At 41.0% G+C, this 27,649-nt stretch overlaps 1 protein-coding gene across 3 annotated transcripts in view; it reads right to left on the reverse strand.

The window, feature by feature from the left end:
• Positions 1-27,649, reverse strand: part of Octbeta2R (Octopamine beta2 receptor) — a 414,326-nt gene that overhangs the window by 121,482 nt on the left and 265,195 nt on the right. The window lies entirely within an intron of this gene.

Below are 27,649 nucleotides of genomic sequence, written 5' to 3' on the forward strand. Positions count from 1 at the left end.
ACCTGAGAAATACACCTGCCTGGTGGATTGGACCTCAGTGGCTGAATCAACCATCTCGCTTCTGGACACCGATCAATCAACCAATTCCTGACAATCTACCAAACATCGCCCAAGCGGAACGTCCGATATCGCTGCCGGCACAAGCAGTACCACTCAACGAACTCTTTGAACTTCGTTCTTCATTTCTTCGTCTGGTGCGGCTAGTCACCTATCTACGCCGTTTCCAACACAACGTTTTGCACCAGAATCGCAACAACCGAAAAACTGGACATCTCACCACGTTCGAGCTGAATGACACTACACAGTTTCTCTTTCGGATCGCTCAGCAAGAATCATTTGCCCGAGAGTTGTCTGAAATCAGCACCAGTGGACATTAGAGTGATGCAAAGTTTGAAATTTTCGCTCCACAATACTTACCGATTCCAAATAGGATCCTGACTAACCTCTCAAAATTTGAACCCATTTGGTGAGAATCTAAGATGGCACAAACCATTTGAAGTTTGTATGGGAATTACTATGGTTAAACCAAGATTTTTGTTCATGTATATCTAATAATTCACCATATCGGTCTGCTTCAAAAGTTTTCAGTTGTACTTGTAGGAAATTTCCCCAGCTACAACTTTGCTCAAGACCACTTTTGGATTAAATGCAAGGATCGAAAGTTATTAATCGTTCAATGCGCTGATGTCTTATGATCATGCTCAATCAACTGTTCAGCAGGCAACATTGGTGTTTCTGGGGCGTTGAATAGGACACAAAAATCATGGCTACTATGTCACACTGCAAAATACAGTGTTGCCTACAGAGCAGCTGCTTGATCATGTCATAAGTTTACCAATCTCTAAAATAATTAATTACTTTTTCCTGTTTCGTTTTACATAGAAACGATCTTCAGCAAAGTTGTAGCTGAAAAAATTTTCAATAAGAATGACTAGAAGGCAATGAACAAAAAGTTGAGATTTCCCATAGTAATTTACATGTAAAATTCAAATGGCTTGTGCGAAGTCTGTTTCTAACCAAATGAGTTGTAACTTTGGGAGGCTGATCAGGACCCGATTTGAAATCATTTAAGCACTGTGGAGCAAAAAAGTCAAATTTTGCATCAGTCTAGTGGACATGTTAGCTCTCGCTCCGAGCTCAAAAACCTTTCACCAATTCTGATCGACGGGATCCTGCGTGTGGGTGGACGTCTGTGGCATGCAGCCATTTTGGAAGACAGAAAACACCCAGCGTGAGCGTGTGCCCGCTCGTCACACGCTCACAGAACGAATATTGGTCCACTACCACGAAAAACATCTCCACGCAGAGCCGCAACTGCTCGTTGCCTGTGTCCGAGAAAAGTTTTGGCCACTTCGAATCCGTAACCTGGCACGGAAGGTGGTGCAATCCTGTGTGAATTGCTACCGCTGCAAGCCCAACAACCTCGAGCAGTTAATGGGTGATCTCCCACCTGAGCGAGTCACGCCAACACTGCCATTCCTCAACACTGGAGTTGACCTGTGCGGACCGTTCCAGTACCGCAATTCACCGCGAGCATCAGCGGTCAAATGCTACGTAGCTATTTTCGTGTGCCTTGTCACAAAAGCTATCCACGTAGAGCTCGTCTACGACCTTAGCACGGCCGCTTTCCTGGCTGCACTTCATCGATTTACCGCTCGCAGAGGGACGCCGAAGCTCATCGAATGCGATAACGCCAAGAACTTCAAGGGAGCAGCGAAAGAATTGGCAAAACTACGAAGGCAATTCTACGACCAACAACACCAAGCAGCAGTAATCAACCATTGTGCAGACGACGGCATTGCGTTCAAATTCATCCCGCCCCGCAGCCCGAACTTTGGTGGCTTGTGGGAGGTGGCAGTTAAATCCTTCAAGAAGCACTTGCGGGCCACCATCGGGAATTCTGTGCTCTCCCAGGATGAATTCATTACTCTGCTGGCTCGTATCGAAGCTTGCCTAAATTCCAGACTGTTAACTCCACTCTCAGCTGATCCTAACGATCTGGAAGTCTTTACTCCGGGTCATTTTTTAATACATCGACCACTTACCTCATTTCCTGAACCCGACCTGTCCGAGATCCCAAGAAACCGCCTCGACTGTTGGCATGAGAACAACGAACTGCTCAGACGCATTTGGAAGCGTTGGACCACCGATTATCTCTCTGGCCTACACCCACGCACGAAATGGACTCAACAGCGGGACAAAATCGACGTTGGCACTCTAGTGCTGCTCAAGGAGGACAACCTTTCACCCCTGAAGTGGAAGTACGGCCGAATCACCCGTGTCTACCGTGGTGAGGATAACAACATCCGTGTAGTCGTCGTGCGGACGGCCGACGGGGAGTACACACGGTTCATCTCCAAGATATGCGTCCTGCCGATACGCCAACCCACAACCGACGTCGCTAGTCCGGCCAACCCAAACTCAGAGCAATGAGTCTTCCATCGCATCGCTACGGCGTTGCGCAATGGGAGGCCTGTGGGCCTCCAACCCTGTGAGTTAATATTTAATTGAATTTATAAAAAAAAACTTAAGAATTTTTCATCCTCCGACATGTCCTGGTTCATCGATGGCTACTTAATCCGAGTATGCCCAACGCTGAAGACTACCGAGCTACAACCCTGTAAAGTTACCTGCAACCCGAAAAAGAACGGTCGTGTGAGGAATCCCGTGACGTCATCCGAGCCGAGCTGATAAGTCGTGGGAGAAAAATAGCTGATCATCAAAACAACAACACCAGATGAGAACTAGCAGACCAAACAAACACGAGGATACCCAATCGTTTACCAGTACCGACGACCGAAGCAGCCGATGATATCGTGTTCCTTGGTTGAAAGGCGACACTTTCAACGGGGGCCGGCATATGTTAGAGCACCACCCTAACAAGAAAATACTCGTGCACTAGATTTAGCATACAATTGAATTTCCGTCCTCTGTATCACACTACACATTCAATCATTATATACAGTAACACACATTAGATAAGCTTATCAATGCTTTCGCCTATCGAAGCAGTGATCGATCGGAAAGGCCTTTTGTATACTAAATCTAGTGCACGAGTATCTTCTTGTTAGGGTGGTGCTCTAAGATCTACCAATAATCGAAACATGTCACATTATAAACACACCACACACTGTCAACAAGTGCACAGATACTGACAACTTGAGTAGCACGTATGCTGGCGTTCTTCACACAGTGAAAAACAATAGGTGTAGTAGAAGAATACAGCAAAGAGCACAAGTGTCACAAAATGTATCGGTACCGCCATGGTTAAAGAGGCGCCAAAACGAGAAACTGCTAGCCGGTTCATTTTGAATTTCCCGCCACTACCGCAAAACTGGAGTGATCAAGTGAGTAGAAGTGTCCTCGAATTTACTCCTCGAGAATATGACCAGACCATAGAGGTAACTTTAAGACTAGAAGGTCCCGAAGAAACGTGCTCAACTTTTTGGCTCAGCTCTGGTACTATCTTCGGTCCCATGCTAATCGATGCACCCCTCGAAACATAGGAAAATCCATGAACCCCTCATTTTATCTGTCAATCTTTCATAGTACATTGTGTAGTACTAGAATTTCGACTAGAATGGGGTACGTTAATCGATTTGCTTGGGAGCAATAGGCTAGTCAAGTAGTGAGTCAATTTTAAATTGTTAGTTTCCACCGGTTGTATGACGTCCGGCTAACATGAGATCTTGTTTTGTAGCATATGATACCGAACATCATGACAATTGTGCCTATGCTGTAGGCTCTTAACACTAAAACGGAATTTAGTTTGTAAATAAAAAGACGCAATACATGTGAGCGAAACGTCAGATGAAATCCTTAAGCCTCGTTTTTGAGCATCAAAAGACTGAAAGCCACATAAGCTCCAACATAACAATTTTATTAGCAGCACGAAAACTAATCGAAAGTGGTTCTGTGATAGTTGACAGCTTCGTCGTCGCTTGACGATTTTCGATTGTACACGGTAAGAAAAAAGTACCCAACGGCCAGTTCACTTTTACCTACTTTTGACTACTTCTTCATTTCTTTATTTAACGTCGGTCTCTGTTCCGCAATCTAGTGCCAATCACCGACGGACATCGATTGCCATCCATTGACGGCAATCAAATGTGCAGGAAGGCAGCTTCTACACCAGCGTAGGATATCGCACCAATTCAAACACACATGCGCCGGGACCAACAGTTTTACTTCCCTTCCGAAGGAAGACGTGACCAGAGATTTGTATGCCTCAGAAAAATCCCACCGACCACGGCTGGGATTGAACTCAGACCCATTGGGGTAAGAAAGCAGTCAGGCTTACCAGTACACCAGCGGCGCCGGCTACTTATAAATGTCATTTTCAATGAAAAATCTCAAGCGATATTTATAGAGATAGCTCTGTCACCTTTATCGGATGAGGAAACGATGATTGAGATTTTCTTTAAAATCTCATCGATTTTTTTGTCATGACAGAGCGTGACAGTGTTGTAAACATTTTGCAATGACAAGAAAGCTCATGATAGGTAGCGATGCCAGCTGAAATAGCTTAAAATTGTTGTTCAATCGCTAACAAAATGGAAAATACTTGCATATCGCTAAGAGCGTAGATTTTTCAACAAATTTCCGGATACAAACAACGTCGAACGTCAACGTATCCTATTACATCGTATGTTGAAATCGAATTTATACCATAGCGTGAAAAGTTCACTTCGTTGCATTTTGCATTCTGCTGCTACTGATGTTAAACGGCTGCCGTAGTGCAAGGGAAGTTGAAGCCCTGTGATGGGTAAATCGAACAAAAAGCACAACCACTCACTATCCTTTATGATTATGCGGTAGCAAGCGATCTATAGGAAACATCCGACGAAATAGGATTGGTGCAAAATGGCAGATGGTTTGAACGTTCAGTAGGGGAGAACTGTACAAAAATTACTGGAACGTGTAGCAGTAGCACCATTACATTCTATGACTGATGTTTCACATCTATTTCGGTGTTTTGTCAAGTTCGTCAATTTCTCATAAAATCACCCAACTCACAATAAATCCGAATCTAATCTTTATTCCAAATCCTCCCCTATACGCGATAAAAACTTGAAAATAATTACCTCGGGAGGGATACATGCGAAGCTTTCCGACCTAGTCAGTAGCAAAAACTAGATACTACCGATTCAAAGTATGCTCCGAACACATTCAATATGCGAATCGAATTCCGAGTCGCTTCCGGATGGAAAGCATCGTCAAATGGCGAACGGAGAACGGGGCTTCATATCTCAATATCAATGGATTCATTTTCTATACCGACCGAGAGCTTGGAACGCGTTCGATATTAGTTGCCTGTGGTATTTGCGGTTCGCCGAGGAGATGGATGGTGTAAATTCGATTTCAGTAACGCTAGTGTGGAGTTAGCCATGTGGTAATTTCGAATTCATGCAGATCGAGGGAGCATAGTATTCGAAATCGACAATGCTTGAACGATGTTCAATTTGACAGACACAGTCAGAGCAGAGCTGATCAATCCATCATGGCTGGAATTTCACAGACGAATTAGTTTGCTTTGATGCTGCAGTTGGCGGAGAATATTTGCACGGAATTCTAATCGTTCTATTCAGGCAGAGACATTCGAGCATGACTAGCTCAAATCCACCCGGATTATGTGTGAAAACAATTGAACGTCCTACAAAGCGAGTCATTCCACAAAACCGGTGAGACGCAGATGAAGGAAAAACAAAATACTCTCAAGCAGCTGACAATCCGCGAAAGCATAGTAATTTCATACAAACGAGTTCTCACTTTTCTGCTTTTCCACTTGAATGAGAAAATGTTTCGAATCCGGTTGAAAATGGAGAAACAACAACAACAACAACAACAACAAGCACATTTCTCCTTCTCGGCTTTGGCTTTAGCAAATAATGGGATCGCAAAATCTCGTTGCATGAAGCTTCAAAATAAATCTCTAAAAATAATTCATTTGAGTTGTTTTTGTGTGTTTCTTTGATTGCCGGACATGTCTTTATTCGTCTGGCGGAGATTAAGCCAGAACCGAACGCACATGGTCATCACTTTAAATACTGTGCGTGGGTTGTGGCGTTCCACCGTCACGGGCGTCACCGCGTCATGCCGATAATGGGAAAAGTCAGGATTTCTGCAGTGCTTTTGACAGGGATGGGAGCCAGGAATGTGACAACAAGGGTGTCTTATGATGTTAGTATATTTAATTTTAAGGTCATCTTCAGATGATTCATTGGAATCGAAAAATTATCAACACGATAAGCGCTGAATAGTGGAATATTTAAATCGATTCTAGAAATGTGAAATGCAAATCATTTTCACTAGGCTCAGTAGTGGCAGTAGTAGTAGACTAGTAGTACCGTCAACATGCGTGACAAATGGTATGAATTTTTCTATTTTGCATCCGGTCGTAGAATGAAATTGTGTTCTTAATCTGTCGCTCCTCTTACTAGTATCCACAAAAAACTTAGAATCTACTCAAAAAGAAGTTCGCTCCTTTCAAATCACTTCCATACTTAAACCTAATTTCGAGTGAACTTTTGTGCAGTTCTTTAAAGTCGGGGTATTGTTGAGCCGAGATTTAGTTTTATCTTCCTATCCATGCAATCGCAATCAACACGATGTTTCTAAAGGGTCATTATTTGACGCGCTCCATAGATGGATTCTGCACTAACTCAAATCCTAAAACTTCACACAATGCTTAACAATAACCGATTCTTTGATCATCCGTCACTGTCAATGTAAATAAACCAAAATTAAAGCTTGTTTCTTCCGTGTGGCCGGTATTCTTTTTCAAAGTAAGTATCTGAACGAACTAGTGAGTATATATTTCGATTGAATTGCTCCAAATAATGTTTATTTTCAGGTCGAATTATATAATCTGACGTTTCTCATAGCGAATTTGTTTTTGATTCAGTTCCAACCTGGATCGGGTATGAAGATTGGGCAGGGTAGCCAGATTATTTTTTTCATTATCGGTAGCTTCTCTAAACTTTTATCGGTAGTTATCGGTAGGCCGCCTTAAAATGGCTTCCCGAAACTTAAAACCTTTGTGAGCGGGGGAATGATGAAAACAAATCACGCGTAATTTTGGACTTTCGAACCGAGCCATCAGTCCTTCAACCTCACACTTCATGGATAGTTTAATCAAGAGTCGGTGTGTAATGAGTCACGCCAAGAGTGAAGCCAAGTCTACCTATTGAACTGTCAAACCGGCTACCTATCGTGCAAAGGAAACAAACATTACGGTGCTGGACCTTTCATAGCACGAAAGGTATTGCAATAAAATATAATATATAATCGAAGAAATGATCATAAACACTAGCATAAACACGCAGTGAGCATTAAATTGTCATGGGATACGTTTGGTAATGATCAGTGATGAGAATTTCTACTATTTTTTGGGAAGAAAATTTGACAGAATCACTGATATAATGATTTACAGCCGCTATTTTTTTTCTCACTAGAAGTCATTTGAAGTTGATGTAGAAGTCCTCTGTTGCCAAGTGAAAGGGAATCTTTCGAAAACCGTGATGCGAGATCAACTGTTTTTCTCTTGGCGTGACTCATTAAACACCGATTCTAGTCTTATCAAAACCATTAAGTGTGAGTAGGACGAACGGAATACGGAACCAAAAAAGGGAAAAAATATAAAATACCCAACAAACATTCAAAGCAGCATAAGAGCTAATTTAGGCAAAAATATGGCTTATTCAGCCTTTAATCGGTTCAAATTGTTTGTTGGGTAGCATCCCCGCTATGAGACAGACAGGGAAAGTTGATTAAACGTAAAAAAAAACTCATCCGTTTGGATTGAAGTTGCAAAACGCACCGCGTTCAATCAAATTAACTGAGTACACGGAAAATAATACAGAGGTATTGAACATTTTTCAAGATTACTTAAAATCTGTGATTCTCGGTAGGAAAAGTGAAAAATCGGTAGTTTGGAACCTTTCGTCTGTGAATCGGTAGTGTGGTAGTGGAAGTAGTAGATCGAAAACAAAAATGAAATCGCTCATTGCTATGTACGATCGCCCATTGCTCCTTAATCCGAACGGCTGCCGAGCGCCTGCTGTTACGAAAGAAAAAAAAAGAAAATAAGAAGAAGCATATGTGCCTATATAAGCTCATGCAAAACAGAGAAACGAGGAGAAAATCATCCGTAACTATCTCCAGCAAAGGTCGTTCAGGGTGTCGTTGAATAGTTCCCTTTCGGGACAATTTCCGATCCCAGCAGGTGTTCCGCAAGGGAGTCTGCTGGGACCACTGCTTTACAGCATCTACACGTCGGACATCCCTCCTCTAGGAGACGGTTGCGTGTTCTTTCTGTTTGCAGATGACACCGCGATAGCCGTCAAGGGTAGGATGCCACGTGAAATTACGAACAAGCTCCAACGATGCCTTGACACCTTTACTGATTATGCCACCACGTGGAAAATCAAAATCAACGCCTCGAAAACCCAAGCGATCATGTTCCTTCACAGACAATCATTAAAACTTAAACCGTCTCCCTCCTGTACCGTAATAATGGATGGTACAAGGGTCGAGTGGTCCACTGATGTTACTTATAACGGGATGTTATTCGATGAAAAGCTCCTGTTCCGCTCGCACATAGAGAAAACCCTAGTTAAGTGCTCCGCCTTGGTTAGGTGTTTGTATCCGCTCATTTGCCGCAGATCCCGCCTCTCAAGGCAAAACAAACTGGCTGTTTACAAACAGATCATAGCCCCCGCGATCTTCTATGCCGCCCCGGTGTGGGAATCGTGCGCTCAGACCCACAGGAACAAAATCCAGGTTGCACAGAATAGAGTGTTGAGAACAAGAATACAATACACAAGAATAGCAGACCTCCATCAAGAGGCAGAAATTCCCAAAGTAGATTCCAAAATTGATGATATGACAACTAAATTTATTCAAAAATGCAATCTTTCTGAACATGCTTTAATAAGCAATTTGTACATAGTAGGTTAAGTGTATATAGTAGAGTAGGTTAGTTTTAAGCTGTAAATAGTAGTATTAAGTAGTTTCTCTTCAAATTCTAAAAACAAAACAAACCAATCCCACCAAGGTGGTCGACCGTGTACTAAGTCTAGGACTAATTCTGTAAAACAAATTTTGAATTTTGCCCATACCTAAAGATGAAGAAAGCAATTAAATCACTTAGTAAAAATTTATATGGTAATCGTCCAAGTTAAACTAAAATAAAGATCATTTAAACTGTCAACTGAGAAACGAGGAGAATGACGGTACGGCAGACTTGGAAGCGGCAGCACCAAGAACCAGCAGCAGATACAGCAGCAAATAGCAAATACAGCAGCAGATAGCAAATACAGCAGCAGATGGCAAATACAGCAGCGGGCCTTCATCACGAGCCCATCCAGCAACAACGACAGTGAATCAAATCCGGGTCGAGGCTACTCACCAGTAGCGCCCATCCAGCAACAACATCCGGGTTGAGGCTACTCACCAGTAACGCCCATCCAGCAACAACAACATCCGGGTCGAGGCTACTCAACAGTAGCGCCCATCCAGCAACAACAACATCCGGGCCGAGGCTACTCAACAGTAGCGCCCATCCAGCAACAACATCCGGGTCGAGGCTACTCACCAGTAGCGCCCATCCAGCAACAACAACATCCGGGTCGAGGCTACTCACCAGTAGCACCCATCCAGCAACAACAACATCCGGGCCGAGACTACTCAACAGTAGTGCCCATCCAGCAACCACAGCTTCTGTGGCATCCACAGTGAGGGCTTTTGAAGAGTTTCCCTCACTGCGGCGTCAAAGATCTAATCATCAGTCGCAGGGTGATACCCTGACCGGGACTGCTCAACAGTAGCGCCCATCAATCAAGCCAGTATCAAACCCTCCATATGGAGGAAGAAATAATGGACGGTCGCGACAGGTAGAACTACCGATAATTCGGTAGTTATGGCCACCCTGAGATTGGGTCTGGTTATTATCTGTCAAACGTCAGTGTGATTGTTTGTTTTTGTAACCTGGCTCGGGTTGAGGTTCGCACTGACAATACACTCGGGTTCGCACTATAATCGCTATATTAATAGTCTGGCGGATAGAATTTCGATCCATCAAAAAGCGGAACCAATTCAATATATTGTAGACCAACAATTGAAAAGGTACTATCAACTTTTATAAACAAAACGTTGACTATTCTTTCCTCGCCAATCGAACGCAAATTACCAGCATCATCGGATAGGAGAAACTTTCCCCAACCCAAAGATTGTGTTAGTTTGCGTAAGCGAACCTTGAGTCACGAGCAAAGGGTTTCCGAAGATTTGTTCGCAATAGCTGATGTGATCTTTTCTGTTGTTGGTCGTGATTTGCTCGCTTGGTTCCACTATTTGACAGCTCAATTGGTTCCCGAGAATCTATCCGCCAGACTATGAATATAGCGACTATAGTTCGCACGGGTTGGAACTGGTTCCAACCTGGATAATAAACAAATTCGCTATTAGTCATCACAGCAAGTCTTCACCGATTTCATCCGTTGAAAATTTGCAGAAACTTTCCTTATGACCGACTATGCCATTTTGCATCTTCATATCGCCAATTTGAATCCAGGCTTATTTTTGAAAAGGGCCTATGGAAAAATATCAAGTTTATCTTTAGAAATTTTTTATTCGAAAACTTTTAAACCTTTCAACTTTTTTCAAATTTCAAATAAAATCTTATAAGAAAATTTCTCAAAAAAAGATTTTTTGTGTTTTATGATTTACTTGCATTTCACATAGTCGAAAAAGTAATTGGATACCAAGTTTTGGATATTTTTCCAAAAACTTGAGTTTAAAAAAAAATCATAACTTTTTTGTCCATCATTTCTCCAGCTTGACCTATAGTGCAAAAGATGGCATTTTTGTCCCCTAAAACATATCAACAAATAAAAAAAATCAAAAAATCCTTGTTTGAGCAAAATTGTTTTCAAGATTTTGTTTGAAATTAAAAAAAAAAAGTTGGGTGATCGTTTTAGAGTGCATATTTTTTTCCAAATAGTCTCATCCATTATCTGCAACATTGCCGAAGACACCAAACCGATCGGGCACACAGTTTTCGAGTAAATCAAGAACAACCCGTGAAAAGGGCATACAAGCTTTTTGTAAACAAACCATCTTATGCCATTTTCTCGCCACTTATATGACACCAACGCAAACCATCGTCATCATCGGGTAGGGGAAACTTTACCCTTCCCGATGATGTTGTTGGTTTGCGTGGGCGACCCGCGGTTGGCGAGAAATGATGGATTTCTTTGTCGTCTCGAACCGGATGTGAATCTTCCCCAGCTCCCGTATTCCCTTGTCGAACTTTCTCTGGACTTTGATGTACTGCACGTTGCCTCCAATCATATACTTTCTTAGTTTTCGACACATGTCTTCGTAAGTTTTGGCCTGCTTCATCGGTTAAGACTTACATTCCATGTTTTTCTAGAGCTACTGTGAACCTACGTGGATCCAACCGACCACCAGTTTATCTCCTGGCTTGACGCACCACGTCTACGATACTCTCGCATCTGTCCCTGCAGATGTGTATGGGCAGCGTTTTGAAACGAAGATTTTCCGGAATTATCGCGCAACCAGTTGTTGTAAGGATTCCTTCACGCATCGTTAAATCATTTCCCAGTACCTCAAATTTCTTCAACTGTTTTGGCCATATCCCATATTCAAGGGCCTTTGTTGCCTATGAGTTGGATTCGGTACATTCAACATATTCATTGTGGGTGCACTGAATATCTGGTAAAATTACCTCCTGAAGTCGTTGATCAGCATGTGTTGTTTCCTGTATTCGATTCGCTTCGATGGAGGCGATTACCCATGGAATGGTATTTCTTCGAATGAACCATCATCACCGTCGCGATCAGCGTTGGATCAGCGATATTATCTCGTCCGCACACGTATTCGACGTTGAAATTATTCGGACTTAATCTAAGAGCCCATCTGTCGGCACGATTGAGTGCACTTTCAAGTCATTAATATACATAATAAATAACAGGGACCCTAATACACTTCTCTGGGGCACTCAAGGGTTTATCCCCCACGGGACTGGAAACAGAATCATTAAAAGCAGTTAGTTGAATCCAGTCACACAAAGAGCTTTCAAACCATTGTCGTGATTAATCTGTTGAGGGTGAATGGAAAACCTCAGACAGTCTGAACTAGCTCTCAGAATAAGCGCGCACAAAACTGAACCTAACATTTCCGACGTTTATTACATATGGACACAAGTAGGGTTCACCTATTTAGGCTTTGCTCTTATTGACTAGCCTAGAATTTTCCTCTACCTGTATACCGTTTACTTTCTACTAATAGGTGCACCTAATAAAAAAAAATGAGTTTGCTCACCGCCATGCTTGCTCGCTACTCAGCCCTGCTGCGAAGACTCCGGCACTTGCCTGATCGCCTCCGTCTCTGCATCACCACGCCCTTGCAGCTATGGACACCGGGCTCGCCCACGCACATCTAACCGTTCCGAATCCTCGAAACCAACGGATAGCGATGCACACATGCAACGGGTGATCATGCAACCCCAGTGGTCACAAAAGTTCCTCGGTCAGGGCCTCTGCCGACGTCCTCATGTGCACGTGGCTTCTGCTACCCACTACTTGGCTGAATGCCACTCCCACGTCAGTTCGCGTGAATCCCGCTTCGGCCTTCCCTCAATCCACTGCTTCGTCCTCTACGAATTCGATCTCCACGCAAAAGGTTCTACAAAAGGCCCTAAGAACGTAACCTCAAATTAGACCGGTTTTCTATATGGTTTCACAAGGCAACTCACCCTTCTGGGGCCTTTCGTTCTCAAATGTTAACGCCGATCTGATGATTGACTAGTCTAGCCGATTCGTCTTGGCCTGATCTTCGCTAATTCTAATCGATTCGTCGTTTTCCCTTCACCTTTCGGGATTAAGCGCCAACTGCGATGTGATGACCGCCGATCCGTCTCGGCTGGATCTTCGTTGGTTGCTTTGTTTTCCTTTCGCTGATAGTATTTATCACTGGTCGGGCGATTGAAGATTTGAGGCACACACACACTGGCACTGAACTGCAACGCATGCGGTTTTTTGTACGACCGTTCGACAAAACGCGACTGAACTGCAACACCGTAAGCTATTGACTCCTCGATGCGAACTTGTTCTTCCCCCACAGCGGAAACGTCAGAGAGAGAGAGAGCAACGGTCGTATCGGCAATGTAATTTGTTGTTCGGTCGCTTCTGCAGCAAGAGCAGGGCTGCGCGTTATCTTTTTGCTGCTATAATTATTCGTACGCTAATGTAATCCTACTCATTTTCCAAACCAATCTTGGTTTTCCGAGTTCATGCTCACGATACAAATTAAACGTAACACCATTTATATGCAGCACTCGGAATTCGAAAACGCTTGATTGATCTAAACAATTAAGGCCCAGAAATTGTCTCAAAAGCGCATTTTAAATCCAAAAAACCGCAACGATCGTAACGCCTTAAGGATAGTATGCAAAGTGGAGTGAAGTCGTTACTCGTTAGTAACAGTGTTGTCAGCATTATGTCTGGGCCACACACTATCGTGCAAAGTAAACAAACATTATGGTGCTATGAAAGCTCCAGGAAAGGTATTGCAATGAAATATTATCGAAGAAATTATCTTAAACACGCAGTGAGCTTTACGTTTTGGGATACGTTTGGTAATGATCATTAAAAAGTATTTGTAATATTTCTGGCTAAGATAAATCGATAAAATTACTGATGTAATGATTCACTACAGCCACTTTTTTGTTTTCTCACTAGGAGTCATTCTGTTGCCAAATGAAAGTGAAGGGAATCTTTCGAAAGCCGTGATTCGAATTCTACTGTTTTTTTTTTATCTTGATGTGATTCTTATACGCAGACTCTAGCGGTAAGCTCCATCGAGGATTATACGCCAATCTCGAATTATCCTTGATTTTTCTAAGCTCCATGCCGTATAATCCTCAATTTTAATCTCGGATACAACTTTATTACGCTGAGTTCGGCGTATTAGAGAAAAACTCAGATTTTCAAAAGATCTCAGCCAAAACGAAATATAGTTTCACCGCTCTCACACACACTTTTGCACGAGCATCAAATGTAATTTTTCTGTTTATGTTCGCTGAATTTCTCCTCGGAAGATCTCTGAACTTCTCGCCGAAAGTTCTCTGATCTTCTTCTCGCAAGTTATCTAGACTTCTTGTCGAAAGTTCTATGAACTTCTCCTCGGAATTTCTTTGAACTTCTTGTTGGACGTACTATCAATATCTTGTTAGAAGTACTTAGAGCGTCTTAGCGAAAATTTCCTGAATTCCTCGTCAGAAGTTCTCAGATCTTTCCAACTAACAATTTCAGTTATTTAAGCATACTTTTTACAGTTTCTTGCGATAAAGCATCTGCATAAAAGGCAAAAACTGTCATAAAAGCGCTTGCTCAGCATTTATTCAGCTTTAATTCAGTTTGCCAGTCAAATTGAATAATAGCAGCTAATAAACGCTTACACTATTGATATGCATATGTTTTTTAGCATATAACTTATAGCTGCAATTCAAAGCTGATAAAAAGAAGTGTACATTGCTCATGTCATGGCATCTACACAACCAATAACTCATTCTGAGTAACATAAACATCGAATGCGCATTTCCATGTATTAAATAACTTGTATTCAGCTGATAAGTTGTATAATAGATTCTTGGAAGCATTTATGTAACCAACGTGGATTTAGATTTCGGATGTTTACTTTTGTTGCGATTTTATAATCTTTACACTGCGTCTTACATTTGCTTGTATAAAAGCCAGATTTTCTAGTATAAAAGTTGTGTGAAAGGTGCCGCATATCGTATAGTATTTCAATAAAACTTGAGGCTGTAAAATCGAAATTGATATAGCGTTTACATATACAGAAAATGTTAGTTGGGTTCTCATCAGAAAATCTCAAATTCCTCATTGAAAGCTCTCTGGACTTCTGCTCGAAAATTATCTGTACTTCTCGTCGGAAGATCTCTGAACACAGCGGTGCCAGTGGTGTAGTGGTAAGCGTGATTGCCTCTCACCCCAGCAGGCCTGGGTTCAATCTCAGGCGTCGCCACCAGGATGTTCTGAGGCAAAACATCTCTGATCACGCCTTCCTTCGGAAGGGAAGTAAAGCCGTTGGTGCCCGGTCCATGAGTTGATGGGTCGATAGGTAGGATCCAGGTGTGGGAGCTGCCTCCCTGCCGTCGGTAGCATTGGCGCTTAGTACGGAAAACAAGATCGACGAAAAACAAATCAAGGAAAAAAAATCTGAACTTATCGTAGGAAGTTCTCAGAACCTCTTGTCGGCAGTTCTCTGAACATCTTGACGGCAGTATTTTGAACTTTTCGTCGGAAATTCAGAGAATTTTAATGAAGTTCTGTGAACTTCAAGGGAAGCCAGAATTGTCTATTTACAGATGTAATATTTCTTCGTCTCTTCGACCTAATTGCATTGGATTGATCACGGATTTTTTTTTAATTGGATGGAATTTAATGCATATAACGCAAAGATTTGATGATTACGTTGCATAGGTGTAAAACTACCATTTTGTCTGTGGTGTGTTGAAATATTGTTAACTGTGCTTTTAGTGAGGCAACTTATGATTACATCACGAAATATCCTGTGGATGCATTTGATGCACGATTATTTTCGTTTGTAAATAGTGCTTCACTTTGATACACCTAAATTGGCTCACTTCTTGACTAGCCTATTGGTCCCAAGCAAATCGATTAACGTACCCCATTCTAGTCAAAATTCTAGTACTACACAATGTTTGTTTTGATTCGCTATGAAAGTTTGACAGATAAAATGAGGGGTTCGTGTATTTTCATATGTTTCGAGGGGTGCATCGATAAGCTTGGGACCGAAGATAGATGAGCAAGTTTCTTCGGGACCTTCTAGTCTTAGAGTTACCTCTATGGTATTATTGGTGATTGGTGCTCACCAAGTTTCATTTCTTTTGCCATTCGAAGACGACGGGTTTACTTTCGAGAGTGAAGTTTATTAGACCCGTTTCTTTGCACGGGTGTGTTTTTTTTTGTAACCAGCGGTGTGTGCTTGTGAATTTCATTGCCTCCTGGGAGGCCGGTTCACCGTGTGCGGATGTCACGATGTCGGCGTGTAGTTCTATCGATAGTCTCGTCACCGTGTGCGAGTTTGAACACGGTCCAGTTGGCAAATTAGCCAGGGAAAGTGCTGATAATGTGTCCGCCGCGAGTTTTGGTGGTGATTCGGTGGCCGATGTTGCCCTGAATCAGCGAGTTTACGGCTTGCAAAAGTGCTCGTCTGCTGGTCTCTCGCAAGTGTCGGAGATTGTGAGCAAGCTTAAGGATGCCTCGCTGGATATGCCCAACACTAGATGGGCGGTAGCTGATGGCCGTGAACGGTTCCTGGGGAAATCACTAGACGCGAACCTCCTCCCAGATGACCATGGCAATGCAAGAAAAAAAAATCGTTGAAGGAAGTATTACAACAGAGGTAATTGCTATTAGATATTTTTTTGAAAACAGTGACAGCAGGCATAAGTTAATTAATTAATTTAGCTTTATTTAGGAGGCTTTCAGCCTTAGGCTGGTTCGCCTCCGAAGCAGGCATAAGGCTCAAGTGTAGGTGCCGGGAAAAAGTGTTATATCCTAGACAAATGGTAAGTTAAAAATTCGCTGTTGTTGTCCTCGTAGTCGCTGTCGTAATCACCGTCATAGTCGCCATAGGCAGTACCGTTAGTGTATTTAAAATTAACCATCAACCGCTGAAACTATATAAATTATTGCGTATTTCTGTTATTCATTACATACCAAGTAAAATTTGAGAACGTAATTTCATTTGAATAGCTTGTTTAACAAAGACTTAAACAATCGTCACGTCGGTCATAGCTTGTTATGATTGCCATTGCCCGAACAATGCGTAAATAGCTAATCGAAACATTGAACGTCGCGTGAAAGTGGAACTGAAGGAAGCCTTACACACTTAGAAAAAATCATATAAATTTAAGTGCTCTGAGAGTGACATATACGAGCGTCAATTTTGACATAAATTTGAGTCATACCAGACGCGAGCTACGTGACGTGAGTCATAACAGACGTGAACTATACTCGTACTTTTCGTCAAGCAACCAACTTTTCAGTCTCGGAGCACTTAATATTACATGAAATGTTTGTTTACGTCTCATCTTTTATGTCAAAAACGGATTGAGTCACGTGTAAAATTACACTCAAAAAATAAATCACATTTCCAATGGAAAATATCCATTAGAATTTCACATAACTTTCATGTGATCACATAATTGGAAATCGCACTACAAAATCACATGAACCTTATGTGTCCAATGAAATTTATGTGATTTATGACATAGAATTCATGCGGTCTTATGAATGTTATGTGAATTTCAGATAAAAATTTTGTTATTGGAAAAATATCATGTGCGTTCCCAATGAAAACTTTTTTCGGTGTAGTTATTTTTAAGTGTTTAAGTACTCTTTCGTAGCTTTTAGTTTTCGGATTTGAAAGATCGTCGGTTGCAGTGGCTTTCACTGAGCAGAAAAACGAGGTCCCAGGTCTATTCACATTAAAAATGTATGGTAAGATCGCTTGTTTATCGTGTATTTTGTAAAACTTTTCGTTATCCTCGGTGCCGAGTTTGAATAGTTATAATAACTTAAGTAACGGTATAATGTGATAGAACGGGCTCGGTAAGCTTAGAGCAACAGTTGCTTACTAAGCCGAACATCATGAGTATAATCTTAAGCCCATCCCCATTCAAGATTCATCAATCGTTTTATTTGTTATCATGACTACAATGTAATAACAGCAACTCGATGATTAAAACGGAGCTCGTTTGCCTAGTGTCAAACGTTTTTGCTTAATGAACAGAAAACCGTGGTTTCAATCCCAACCTCCTTCACGTTATATGATCGTTAGGACATCAATTCAGCTTATCGTTTACCAAAACGAACCCTGCTGCAAACCCAACTCTCTTCTCCAACATCCCATTGATTCCTCGTGGAAGTGCAGAGGTGTTCTTGGCGAGTGTCACGACAACACATTCCTACCCCTTCCTTTCTTGACCTGTGTTCGGGCGCGGCCGGCGCTGTTATTGCATAGTTTGAGATCACCAGTGTTTACACATTGAGGATGATTGATAGTCCCAAGCATCGTCTATTGGTTCTCTGTGTAACTACAGCTGGTCTGGCAATAAGAGAGTAGCAACCGTGGGCAATCTTGCTCATGCTGCTCTTACATGAAGATATTTTTTAACTATGTGCATTCTGCTCGGATATTGCCACAATTCAGGCAGGTTAAGCAACGTACCAACTAGATTACCACTAAAAATAAAAGTTCATATTTTTCACAGGCCAACACCCAGGCTCGTGTCTTGTTATGCAATAACCAGTATCTGAATGTTTCAGCTCTTTTTGACGTAACACGGGCTGGCGCTTTTGGTTTAATGTTCATATAGGAGATTTTGTGGAAATTTTTATATACAAAATGCTCATATACATTCAAAAGCGAATATCTCAATAAACTAACTGGATTCACGATGAAATCTTCAACAATGTTGTTACTCATTGATTGAACTACAAGTTTTAAAAATCTGAATCAAATCGAGAATAAGGAAACCTTTTTATGGTCGATAGAGTGTAGGAGTGTCATTTTTTTCATGTATTGTATCCAAATTCCCCATACAAAATTCAAATCAAAAGCGCCAGCTCATCTTAGAATCAAATGAGCTGAAACATTCATGGAATGGTTTTCTCACCTAAAGGCACAAATCTAAGGGTTGCCTTATGGAAAATTATAACTTTTATTTTGGTGGGCCAGTTTAATACTTGTTTCTCTCAATCTCAATCATGTTTCAGGAAAAACAAATCAACTAAATAATTTACGCTTACACGTCGATAATAATATAAAAAAAAAAAAACACAAGATTGCAAAAACAACTCCGCTAAAAATCAATCCATCATACCCAGTAAGTTGGAATCATGCCAAAATGGTAAGCTTTTGATTCTGTACTTGCCTTCTCTCATTGGTTTTTCTCCTGTCCATGGATAGTGCAGTTATTCACATTTCCATTTCCCAATTTATCTAGCAGCATAGCGAACGGCAGCCAAATATACCAGTTCTTGGAAACGGTCCCAACAACCTAGCAAATATTATAAATTAACAATATGGTTCACTCTTCTAATATCCCCAAGACACGATTTTTCCCGATACTAGCGGCTCTAGTGACGCGAAAGGTGACTAGTACACTGTAAATTGAGCGTAACAAGGCTATCAAAAACAACTCACTGTTGAGTAAAATTTAACCACACGGTAAGAAAAAATAGTCAAAATTAAGTTTATATCTCAAGCGCCGCCGGGATTTTCCGAGGTAAAAAATATCTGATCACGAAGGGTGGGTGTGGAAGCTGCTTCCCGGGCGTCGGTAGCATTGGTATTCAGTACGGAAAACAAATCAAGGAAAAAAGTTTATTTCACCCAACTAGGTACTATGTGGAAAGCCAAAAGTAAGTAAAGTCCCAAGTACTCAATTAATCATGTTTTGTTGTTTTTGACATCATCCACATCCAGAGGGCCAGTCACTTTCGAATATATGGGAATGTAAGAAACCATTTGGAAATGCATGAACATTTTCAGTTTTTATTTATTATCGTCTTTATGAGCAGTTTGGCAGTTGTCACAAATGACATCAAGATGCCTAGCCGGAGTAAATTTTGTTCTGAATAGTTTTCAATCCGACAAGTAGGCTTACTAAGATTGGGCTTTTCCACTTTTTGCGCTGCCGTTCCGCTTCCGCTGTAATTGCGTAATAAAAAACGGAATGAAACAATGCAAAATGGAAAACAGAATCAAAACAATACCGCAAATAAGGCTACCAGAAACTCAAATTTCTAAAGGTCAAAGTGTTACAAGAAGTTCAAAATAATAATAAACCCCGTTAATATGCACGAAGTGTCATTCAGATAAGCGGGGGTCCACAGTATTGTAGGATATTTGGACACCGCAAAAATCTCCCTCTTATACCTGCACCATTCTAAACATGCGATTATAACCATTTCCCCAGAATTTTGGTACATTTTACTCATCGTAATAAAACTGGTTTACTCAGATTCTGCCAACTCCTTACTGCACATAAGAATGGGTACCGTCTACCCAGTCTCAGAGTACACAGAAAATGAAACTTACCCAAAGCTTGAGTTTAAGCAACTCAAATTTAAGTAAAACCGCAGTAAACTCAGCACAGAAAATACGATCGACGGAAAACAATCAAGAAAAAAAATCTCTGTTAAATCTTTATAGTATTTCGTACTTACGACCACTTTAAATTTCCGACGATTGCACATAAAAACTCTCCATAGTCCAGTCCACAACACTCAACTTTATCGTTTTTGTTTTGAGTTATGAAGGTTTTGACGCATGATAGAGAAAGCTAGTAAGTAGAGAAGCATGTAAAAAAAGCCTATTTACCAAATCTCGATAACTTTTTCAAAGGGACGTATCAGCTTTTGTAAACAATGCATTTGATCGTCGATTTGGCGTAACTGGTAGCTCACACACGCTTACTAACACCACTAACAGGTAGGGGAAAATTTCCCCTATCTGATGGTAGTGTTAACATGCGTGGGCGAGCTACCAGTTACGCCAAATCGACGATCAAATGCATTGTTTACAAAATCTGATACGTCCCTTTGAAAAAGTTATCGAGAAATGTAAACAATGACTTTGAACGATTTCTCATGAGTATTGACTCAATCTGGCAAACTGACACCAACATCTGAGAGATAACTTACTCTATCAGATGATATAGTTAGTTTGAGTGGGCATGTTGCAATTTGGGAACAACCGACGTTTAAATGCATGGCATACATTTGGCTTGTACGCCTTTGCACATGTTGCTGCATGGAGAACGAGGTACCCAACACGCCAACTTGAAAGTATCCATGTATAAGTAAAAAAAAAGGTCAATTTTGAAGAAAAGTGACTAAACTAGTTTTAGTAGTTTTTTACCCATTAATGAGTAACTGTTATCCATTAATGGGTAACAGATACTCATTAATGGGTAAAAATTGCTAATTTAATGGTATGTCACTTTTCTTTAAAATTTATATTTTTCACCCAATAATGGGTACTTTAAAGTTAGTTAAAAATTGAGTTCTCTTTCACTCATCATGTGGCTTTCATGAGGCTAGCTAAAATTAAATAAATTATGAAAACTAAATTTTGAGAAATCCTCATCAATAATCCATTCAGTGAAAATTACCTAACCATCAATTGAATGCAATTGGCGTTCACAGCGACTCTGTAGCTCTTTACTCCTACGTTAAAATCCATAAGTAAACTTCAGACTGTGCGTGAAACATGGCGGACTTCGTGATAGTACGAATAGTACCGGTGGAAACTAACGATTTTAAATTGATTCACTACTTGAATTGCCTATTGGTCCCAAGCAAATCGATTAACGTACCCTATTCTTGTCGAAATTCTAGTACTACACTATGTTTGTTTTGATTCTATATGGAAGTTTGACAGGGTTCGTGGATTTTCCTATGTTTCGAGGAGTGTTTCGATTAGCTTGGGACCGAAGATAGTACCAGAACTGAGCCAAAAAGTTGAGCACATTTTTTCGGGACCTTCTGGTCTTAAAGTTACCTCTATGGTACTATCCTTTCACTTCACTGAAAAATACCTTAAGAAACTGTCAATCATTTCTAGAAGAGACCATTTTTCGACGGTGCCGTCAACGCCAATAAAGGAGCACGAACGAAGGCGATGAAGCTCACAAAAATGACAGTATCAAAGGCAGCGCAGGTTGCTATGATTTTCATCCAAAAATAAGTTACAATTTCCCAATGGTGAAAACATGACGGTTGAGTACTTATAACTTAAAATCGAATTCATTTTAATTTTTGTTTGTTTTTGAGTTTTTTTTTAAACTCAAGTGTTTTGAGTGTTTTTTCTTACCGTGTTTGTTAATCTATTACCCAAAATTGGGTTAACCATTATTACCGTGTTGAAAGTTTTCCTCCTGTCAGTTGCCAATGTGGTATGTAAAGAGGGATGGCAGATATAATTTGCATTTTCTTTTGTTTGTTTGGATTACCTCTAAGCTTATTGTACATTCAAACTATAGCAGATATAACGTTATTTAGGCACTTTTGATATCATATTATATAACGTTATTACGTAATTAATATCAACTATAGTCTGAACGTAGTACAATGTCATGACGTCAGGGTAGGCGTGTAACATGCATGAGAAAGCTAATACTGTTTGCCACACCTTTTATTTGACTAAACGTATGAATTGATTACACGCTTAAATAATAAGGCCACGAATGTTTTTAGTCACCTTTCTCACCGGGAGAGGGTATTACTTATGCGTCTTTTCAGAAATATATGGGAATTCTGGAAGTGAACCATATTGTTAATTTATAATATTTGAACCTAGCATCCCGCTGAACACGGTTGTACAATTCAATCATAAAATACCTCCCCGACGATGTTGGCATCCAGTGAATGGGATCCATGTCAATGGCATACTCAAACAGGACGAGCACCGGAGGCATATGCAATTGTCTGGTTGTGTATTTGCTGATTTAGTTATCAAGTGGAACACCACCATTCAGCAAGTCGTCCATTAGTTTGGTTGCTGTGGTGAGATGGAAATTACCTTCCTATCTAAATTGTAACCGAATGCCGTAAAATTGCTCGAAATCTCTTTTAATCTCCATTTAATAAACAATTTACTGCAGACTATCGTCCGAAAAACTGTTTTTCCAAAAGGCAGCAAAGCGTGAAAACATACAAAGAAGTCCAATTTTTGGATAGCCTCCCCCTATGAATCCAATCGAATGCATCGTTTACTGCTGCTTCAACTGCTGTACCAAACTGGCCGAAACGAGCCGATTGAGTCAATAGAGCGAAAATTGCATAACCAATTCAGTCTGGTAGTTTGATTAGCATGCACGCGGCTGGTTATCCAAACAACCAAGTCCCGTGCCCATGTGTCCTGCGTAGTAATACTATGCACGGCGCGTGGTTAGCGGGCCGAAGAGGCAGGTAGACGATCGGAAATTGCCGCAACGTAAACCACAAGAACAAAGAGCGAGCCTTCTGGTAGTGAAACCACATGCATCGTTCAAACTTGCGGTTGGTTTCCCGAAATCACCGGTTGTAGTTTGAAGCGAATGCTTTGATGATTGATTGGTTGGTTAACTGCCGGTTTAATCGGAATTTAAAGCCTCTGCAAGCAAACATTAAATTTACGCCAGTGCTTTGATTATTTTCCACTCAAAATAAAAAAAAAATCCACTATCAGAATAGGCTTTCCTGCAGACAACAATACCTCAATGCCCGCTGACCCTACTTTGAAGCAGCCTCTCCCCACTTATTAAAAAAGAGCCAATGTTTACGACCATAAACAATCAGCCCATGTAAGCCAACAAAATGAAATGGAAAAAGACTTAATTAAAATCCTTTCCCATAGCAGAATGTTGCGATGGGCGCCGCACGATTAGGTGGCAACGACAATCACCGTGACTTCACCGCGCTTGGGTTCGAGATTACAACGCCAAGATTAAAGGGAAAGCTTTAGCCGTCGCTGGGAAAATTCTACGATACCACAATACAACCGAATCCAATATCGTTAATGGACCGAACCACGTCGTGCCATTGTCGTTTGTCGTCACAGCGCCGCGAGCCTTGGTCCCACGTTACCAGGAGGATCGCAGATATGGGCGGTCATCATCTGAAAGAAGGAAATTGGTGTGCATGTTTCCAAAACAAAAAAAAAATAATTGAATCAAACTGACATGATGATCTAACAGCTGCAATTTTTAATTATGTGAAGTAATATTTTTTGGGAAGCTCACGATTGGATCACTCTACTGTATTGGAATTTATGATGCGGTAACAACAAATGCTCCCTGAGACAATTGGAGCGATGCGATGCGTAGTATGGGAACTGGGGGTAATACGGACATTCTAAATTATTGTTTGATCAACAATAAATATAGAATTTTGCCGGATATATCAGTATTCCGTAAGTTAAACTAAGCCAGGGAGGCAGTTCCCACACCTGGACCCTACCTATCGACCCATCAACTCATGAACCGGTGACCAACGGCTTTACTTCGCTTCCGAAGGAAGGCATGATCAGAGATTGTATGCCTTAGAAAATCCTGACAGCGCCGACTGGGATTGAACCCAGGCCTTTTGGGGTGAGAAGCAATTGCGCTTACCACTAAAACCACCTCGGTGGGTGGTGTGCTAATGCGGTGGATACCGAAAAATAAAGCGGAATCGGCTTATTGAACTTTAACTATTTAATTTATTTTTCTGTTCAGAAAACACTTCTTGTTTCGTCACGTTACAAGATGCAATGATGTATTTATCTCTGTAGTAGTGACCACCGGCAGCAAATCAACAACTTCGTGACGGTGTCGATGTATGACGACTAAGAGGGTGACAGCGCCACATTACCCCCTTCTAACTACACCAAAAAATTTACCCTGTGTCCTGAAGGTGTAACTAATGTTTTCCGGCTCCTTGTTGATATGCATTTTCTATTATCATCATCATAAATGTATGCTGGCTTCAGGCGGTCAATAGAGATTCGTTGGGATTTTCTTTTAATGCTGATGTCAATAAACTTTTCTCCTCGATCCAGAACTTACGGACAATCATACGATTCATACGGTCTTCAAAGTGGCTTCTTTATAGCATCATAACGGACAAAAACGTCTGTGCAGTCTTTCAAGTTTTTATGAATATGCAAAAATGATGTTCCGTTTGACTGGCTCTAAGTTCGTCGAAGGTAAGATACAATATTTTGACGTAGGACTACGTCTGTGATTTCTATATAGTTGTAAACTTTTTGAAAACCGAAAATGGAACATGTAACAAAATGTTGAATGATTTTGAACGTTAATAACTCAGCTGCCCCTGGACCAAATTCAATAATTTTATCACCAATCGATCAGAAATATTTCTACGCAGCTAATATATTTAAGACTTTTTCATTTTCAAAATGTCGCTACTGAAAATTTCACGAATATGCAACTGTTGCTATGATTATTAAAATTATCACCGATTGCCTGAGAAAAGCGATTTCCTTAACACAGATTTCAACGTTGAATTCCATCCGGTCTCACCAAACGGTGTTTATTAAAACATCGCATGTAGTGAGTGATGGTGTTCTCCAGTACACAACGAAAGGCTCCCCGCAAGCAGCTAGCTACCAAGGCTGGCCTCAATCGCTGATCGGATTCAGTTCCAATCACCGTGGTGGTTTCCGGTCGTCGGCATCAGCTGCAGCAGTGCTTTTGCCGCGTGTCGTTGAACATTGTTCTTTAGTACACAACGAAAGGCAGCATGCAAGCAGCGAGTTGCAGCCCAAATGAGCATCCACAGAAGGAGGAAGAAGCTGCACCGCTATTGATCGGAATCAGTAGCTCTTCGTGAGTCGCTGTGGGCCATTTATGCCATGCACATCACTCTCATTCCAAACAACATACAGCTCACCAGCCTTATCTGTGTTTAACACCCTAATAGCTTAGCATTACTCAACTATCACGACAAAATGGTCCTTTTCAGGACCACCATAAATTTGCAAAAGAGTATTTTTTGGGACATTTGTCAAGGTCATCAATCGGATGTCAGTTCCGAGTTCCAATATCAAGATAGAGCTGACGTTAGGGCGTAACAGCTTTTGTATGATGTCTTGAATGTCAAGCCTCGCCCATGTAAATCAACATCACCATCAGGTAGGGTAAGACTTCCCCTATCCGACGGTAATGTTGGATTGCGTGAGCGTGCCTTGAATTCCTAAGAATCATCAAGAGAAGTCATTGTTTTCAAAAGCTGTAACGCCTGATTTCAGCTCTATCCAGATATTTTTAAATCTAACATACCATGTACTTTAAGGCAATATTGGGGTGCAACTTCAAAACCAAAGTCGGTCGCGGCATGAAAGTGGTCTGATTTTGATCCAGAGATGATGGATTTTAATTCTTAATACGCCAATCGAAAGGATTTTTTTCTATGAATCTATTATAATTAAGATTTTATCATTTTTCAAAATGTCACTATTGAAAATTGCACTAATGTGCAACTGTTGCTATGATTATTAAAATGATCACCGATTGCCTGAGAAAAGCGAGTTCCTTAACACAGATTTCAACGTTGAATTCCATCCGGTCTCACCAAACGGTGTTTATCAAAACACCGCATCTTGTGAGTGATGGTGTTTTCTAGTACACAACAAAAGGCTGCCTGCAAGCAGTGAGCTGCAGCCCACATGACCGTGGAGGTAATGGCCCTACCAAATCAATATTCATGTGATTGAAACGGCATTTAGGCAGATCAAAGTAGGCGAAAGGTGCTGTAATATGACGATTAATTTTGGAGCTCTCCAGGATGTGAGATAAGGGAAATGGCTCTAATGTTGGCCTATGGATATAAGATTGGGCCCATCGTTAAAAATCTGCTATTTATCAATTTTATCTAGATGAACGCGTCATTGGGACGGTACTAATGGATATTTTTGGTCGCTATTGAAAATTTAGTCGATTGCTGAATTTATGTATGGGCCCAAATTAGAGGCATTTAGGCCGACATTACATCCAAGCAGTTTCGAACCCCTTCGGAAACGGTTGTGTCTAAAGTTTACTCTCTGTTTTGTGCGTGCGTTTGCTTTCAGCCGCATTTGTCGGATTAGCGCTGGCACTCTGCCTCCCGGACGGTTATACGTGTGTGATTGGTGGTTTTGTCGCTTTCCTAGAAGTTTTAGAATCGAGAACGAAAACATGATTCATCTTGTTTGCGAAATTGCAAGCATCAGAAGATTTGGCGCTATCAACGTTGTTTGATTTTTTCTTCCGGACCAGAAATTTGTGGCATCGCGAGTGATAATTTCAATTTCAGCTTATTTACGCGGTGATTATGTTGGGGTTTTGTTTTCGCTGGTGCTGATTTTATCTGCTTCCGCATATTTTTAATTGTAACAAGTCAAAATATATGAGTTTTCGCGTGTATATAAGTGTCAATTAATTGATTGATTGATTTATCTTTTTTAAGGAGGCTTTCAGCCTGAGGCTGGTTCACCTCCAAGGAAGTGTCAATTAAGATCGATCACGTTCTAAGAAGTTTTTTAGTGATATTGTAATTAACGTGAAAACTCTGGGACAATAATTTGTTTTCAGTAGCTGTAGTGATGTGGTTTCGCGTACATCCCAAAAATTGATGTCTGACACCATTTTGGAATCCAAGATGGCGGTCGTTGTTTTCTGAAAAGCTGTCAAATTCTACTATATGAATATTTTTGGTATAGGAAGCGTGTAGATGCCGAAAATCGATGTCCGATACCATTTTTTACAATATGAGTATTTTCGGAAAAAAAAACTACAATTTGTATCTGACGCCATTTTGTAGTGCAAGATGGCGGCCATTGACTTCAGAAAAACTGTCAAATATCCAATAATATGGATTTTTTAGACGACATTTAGATGCCGAATATCAATGTCGGACGCCATTTTCAAATCCAATATGGCGGCATCCGGTTTCAGAAAATGATAGATATACTGTCAAATACCCTTCAATATGAGTATTTTTGGAAAAGGAATGACATCTAGAAATAGAAAATGAGTGTCATGAAGTCCAAC

The sequence above is a fragment of the Ochlerotatus camptorhynchus genome, unplaced genomic scaffold (genome assembly GCF_037179485.1).
Source record: "Ochlerotatus camptorhynchus isolate MF236.1 unplaced genomic scaffold, CSIRO-AGI_Acam_v1.1 ptg000547l, whole genome shotgun sequence".
NCBI classification, from domain to species: Eukaryota; Metazoa; Arthropoda; class Insecta; order Diptera; family Culicidae; genus Ochlerotatus; species Ochlerotatus camptorhynchus.